The sequence below is a fragment of the Pyrus communis genome, chromosome 17, assembly GCF_041283825.1.
Source record: "Pyrus communis isolate YQ-2024b chromosome 17, ASM4128382v1, whole genome shotgun sequence".
NCBI classification, from domain to species: domain Eukaryota; kingdom Viridiplantae; phylum Streptophyta; class Magnoliopsida; order Rosales; family Rosaceae; genus Pyrus; species Pyrus communis.
The window spans coordinates 27630227-27635957 of NC_142581.1; positions in this window are offsets into that span (position 1 = coordinate 27630227).

Below are 5731 nucleotides of genomic sequence, written 5' to 3' on the forward strand. Positions count from 1 at the left end.
CCTTTGTTCCCCTCTGTTGGAGATGATATAAAATATGATATGGCACTATTCATTAAAAAAAATCTCTTGCAGAGCTATAAGGCTAAACATGACCCTTTAATCCCTTTTCGGTTAGATATAGCCTAAATTCCTATAGCTTAAATTATACATTTTTTACTTTTTCTTTTCGCTTCCAGTTCTCCCATTCCTCTTCCCTAAAAAAGAAAGACAAAAGTAAAGAAATCGAAAGAAAAAAGTATTGAAAAAAAAATACACAAGCTAAACGTATAAAGTGCATAATATAAAATTGCACACGTAAAAAGTTGGGTGCATGTCCCCTTTAAGCAATGATTGCCACCGCGTAAGGATATACATAATATAGGTTCAGAGAAAAAAATGAATGAGAAAATAGGTAGTGGAAGAGTGAATGGATTGGTATGCAACATATAGACAGAGAGAGGGAGGGTGGCAGATAGGGTTTTTTTTTGGAGATTGAAGAGGCAGAAAAGATAAAGAATTTGCCATATATGTTATTATTTCTTTTTCTTCAGGAAAAGGGATGAGAAAATGATTAATTTTGCGAGTCCTAGCCGTTTCAGTATTTTTTTCAAACATTTTTTAAGGGGGCAATGTGCATTCAATTCAAGGACCAAACTAGAAATTACATGTTTCGCAGGCATATTTTTTCTCAATGGGGCGGTCACAGAATCATAGGCCGGTTGTTCATGGACAGAACTGGTATCATTGCTGTCTCTGATCTTAGTGGATTTTTGGTCCCTCCGATCGATCTTCAATCTTTAGAAAAAGAGGAGGTAGTCTTTTCGTTAATCTTATGAACCATGATTAATCAATGTTCCAATGTTCTCAATCGACAATAGTTCTTGCCAAATTTGTATCAAGATTACCAAAGGTGTGGTGGCATGTGGCAGTCCAGAATTCCGCAATGCTTTTGACATCCTAATGGAAAAGGCCTAAAGTGCTCTATATGTTACTCCTACTTTTACACAACATATGATTTAACCTACCCACCACTAAGATGATGCAGTGCCAACCCATGTTTTAGGTTTGAATATTTGATTTTAGGATATTGTTCTTTTACTAGATTGTTCTTTCTTGTGAGTGATTTCCAAGTCTCGAGGAATCGAGTTAAGTTATAGTAAGGGATGTATCACAATCATTTAAATACGAAGGATGAACATTACAAAGACATTTATAAATGACTCAACTTACTTGTTATAAGTTTTGCTAGAAGTGATTTTGGTTTGTTTTTTCATGGGTTCTTCCATTGGTCAGAGTTTGGGTTCATGTGTCCCCTTTAACATATTATATTTTTCTTGTTTTTTTTATTAATAAATTCACCTGAATCACTTCTCATGATAGCAATGTTGGAGCGAGATTGACTTTGTGATTCTAATGGAACAGATAAATAATACTCCTTCCCAGTACAAATTTGCAAATTCATCTCAGATGCCCTTGTAATACTCATATTTATCCATTTTGTGATTAGTTCTTTACTAACTTGACCTCAATTCCTTAAGACTTGGAAATCCCTCACCCAAATATAGCCTCACTTGCCAGATTTAGGTTTGGAGAATGATGCATATATGATATATACATTCCGGCAAAATGACTTAATTGATATGATCCAAATTCACATTCTAACAACTGTACAATATGGTATGAGAACATTTTCATTTAAGTTGAAACAAAGAATTTTAAATGAAACATTGAATATATTGCCTACGCACATCGTTTTCCTGTTTGTTGGATATTAAAATGATGACCTTTCTGGATTTCTACACCACACCACCTTGGATAGAGACTAGCCTTTCGTTGTTAAGGTCCACATTGCTTAGCTACTACATGCTTCCCTGTACACGGTTTATGGTGATGTCGACTTTGTTTTTGGTTACTGGGTCCAAAATGTATGCTCACTCGACTACATTTGATTTGGTCATTTGAGTATTTTTATGTTAATCTCTCTGGTTGCCAACTGCCACCACATCAGAGAACAAGAGGGAGGCAAAACATTACAAGGCATTCCTGAAACCGCACAAACAAATATTTAGGGTTTCTGTATTTTTTTTTTTTAGTTTCCACTTTCTCTCGTAATGATGATGAACTGCACAAAAGGGTTTTCGTTTGATTCTCTTCATGCTGATAGTGCCCCATCCAGTAGCAAAAAAAAAAAAAAAAAAAAAAAAAACTTATCTTCTGCAACACTAAAACACACACACACAGATATATATAAATATATATATATATATATATATATATATATATATATTTTATATATTATGCTTCTACATTGTTCTGGACTTGTGTCAAGGTGTGCGATTTTGAGGCTTTAGATTATTAGAAAGCATGATTACAAATAAAAATAAATTTAAAGAAAATATATATAATTGGAATGTGAGAGGGGGACAGACAAAATGTTATGGAGGGTACCCATGCATCATGCATGTATCATTTTCTTTCATATAATATACCGTTAGATCAGTAATATTCAGACACATAAACCTTCTGCATTGTATTTGGATTTTCCCTAGTCTCAGAGATTATCAATTATATTTGTCGGTGCTCGACCTGTATCAGTTACTTTTAAACACATCACCTTTGTTTATACACGCTGTGTGCCCCTTTGATTTGTTAGATATATATAAAGCTAAAGAAGGGTTTGCTGGTTTTGTACTTCCAATCTCTCTAATTTAGAACCAGAAACAGAACTAAAAGAAGGCAGTAGGTTCGAGTCTCGTTGTCGGCAATACTTTGTGATGGACGATTTAAAAATAAAATCACAAAATGAGTTAAGACCTTATCTGTAAGTTCTCAAATAGGCTTTGTGATGTACACTATCCCTCCACCCTAAACTTTTTTTATAAAATAATAATAATAATAATAAATAAAGCAGGTGGGTGGATGGATATACTCAATTTTCTAACCTATCTTTCTAAAATCAAATTAAAGTTGTCTTACTATATTTAGATATAAAAGTAAAAGCTACTAAATTATTCCATTCTTTTATAGTTCTTTGAGAATACTAATGTGAGTAACGCATTTTATTCTTTTAGAAACGGGTTTGTTTTAGCCTACGCCTTAACGTGATATACTGAACATCAAAACCGATTGAAATACCTTAAATTAGAATACACTTGCAAACTGGAACCCATAAAAAAAATATAAAAAATAAATAAAAAATAAAAAAATAAAAACCTGGAACCCATCATGATATTAGAAGTCTCAAGTTTATTATTGAATGATAATATGAAAGATTACAACCCTAGCACCCAAGAGAAAGCTTATGGTGCCCTTTAACCCTAGCCTTTCAAGGAATACTATCAACGAATTAAACAAATAACAAATACTAAAAGAGTCCTTAAATCTTAATACCCGGTTTTAGGATAGTAAACGAAGGAATTCGGCCAAAAATTCCCATACACCAAAACTTTGCTAACGTTGAGTCATGATTTACCTTATCATTTCTTCACGTGGGTGATTATGAGCCCAAATCAGATACTAGAGCCTAAATATGCAATATTTGGACCTTGTTGTCCATTTTGCACCTTTGCATCTATATTCGATCATTTCAATCATCTGTTCTACATGAGCATGGAATATGCCTTCATTTCAGAAAGTGAGTATCGCATGGGAGTTTTGTTTATTAAATTTTTTTTTGTAAATTGTTTTACTTAAGAATCTTATAACATAAGCCAAATATAAAGTTATGTTGTTTATTATTAGTAGTACACTATTTTGTCCGTCTATTTAAAACACTCCATATATCAACCACGATAGGTGGCTCAGTGGTTGGAACGAATTCTAGGTTCGATTACTGGCATTGATGAATTACACGATGGTGGTCAAAGAGAAGTTGAAATACTTTTGTGAGTCTTTCTGGGCCCCAGAACGGTAAACTGTCGTAGCTTCGCTACCAAGTGGTCCCCTTTTAAAAATAAAATAAAATAAAAAACTACCAACATCTATTTGTTTCTTTTTGTTTTACTAGTCCCTACATCTACTTGTTTAAATGTAACGTGTAAAACAATCATAACAACTAACCATCTAACCCCCTCGCTTTACTAAAAAAAATTAACGTTTGTTAGATGACTAAACCGGTTTGGCTTATGCTTTTGTTTGGATAGTCCTTGATAGGATACTTCAGAAATCAATGGCTGAATTACAAGATCGACCACAATGCAAAGGTATCGCCAATCTTCAATACAAAAACCTCCACAAGGCCCAATGGCAATCAAAATGCCAAAAAGGAAAAGAAGGGTTCCATTGGTGGGCCTGGATCAGTACACGACAACAGTGAGCCCAGTATACCCCAAAACTCACAAAATGAAAAGGACTTGGGTTTGCGGACCAACGTAAACCGTTGGATTTTAGCTGAACGGCTGACAATAAATCAGCCAAAACGAACTTAGGATGAAACCAGGTCATAAATGACTCGTTACTTAATGCCCAAGTGAACTCAACCCAAACTTTCCCGCGAGGAAATTCAAAAATTTTCCTTCGAGTTTCGCACAGCGTAACTTGTTTGAAATTCAGTCAAAGTTCCACACAGTTAGTCGTACCATGTCTTCGAACGATGGCGACACAAAAGCTGCACTGAAATTTGTTCGCGATTTGGGTTGAGGAACGACGGCCTACTTGCTTCCTCCAAATTGACGGCATACATGCTTTCTACAAATCGACTTTACACTTTCTTCCCTCAAAGTCACATTGAAATTTCAGGTTGTTGATTTGGTGAGTTTGAAATATTGGAACCCTAGTAAGTAAATTTTTTTTTTTTTTTTTTTGTGTTGAATTTGTTAAATTAATTTAGTGCCAAAAAGAAGTCATGTTCACAAAAAGTAGAAGGGTGCACCCCTACTTCAGAACCTCGCTATCCCGTAACTTTTTTTTTTTTTTTTTTTTTGGGTGAATTGGAAATTTTCATAACCAAGGCAAATGTCAATGATACAAAAAAAGCCCACGAAAGGGGCAAGCGTAATGCAAATACATACAAGAAAGGGCGGTGAAAAGGGAATCAAAGACTAGGACGCTGCCCCTAAAGCAAGGACGTCACCCCTAACACTCCCATTACCAAAAACCATTACGGAGGACAGGGAAGACCATCCTTGTTGAGAATGTGGATTAGTGAAGATGGGGGTCGCTTGACCCAAGTGTTCCCACACATCCCTCTATTCTTCATCAAGACCAGCAACAGTCCTGGAAAAAGTTTCCCAATCTCTTGATTTTCACCAATATTGGGTACACGTACCAACTACCATTGGCTACATCACTTTGCAGGGATGAAATAATCTCCGAGGAGTCAGATTCAAAAGTGACCCTCCGATAGCCTAGTTCAGCAGCCAACTCACAGCCATGGAGCAATGCCATCGCTTCAGCAACCACCACCCTTCGTGCCAAGATGTGATAACTTCCTGGCCGCCACAACGCGCCCCCCATGGTCGCGCACCACCGTGGCAAAACATCCCCTACCCTCTGCGGGGTAGCCAGTTGGCATCGACGTTGATCTTCAGAAAAGACTCATTAGGGGGACACCAATGAGAGACTAGCAGATGGGAGTTCGGAGGTGGCGGAGAGGGTGAAGGGCATGGGTGATTAGCCTCCCAGAAGGCATCATATGTGTAAGAAATGGAGTGAATAACCTGAGCAGGTGTGATGGCTTTGTCATTGAAGATATGATTACAGCGCGCCTTCCAAATATGCCAGCAAGTGAAGGCTATAACAGATAGTAGTCTCT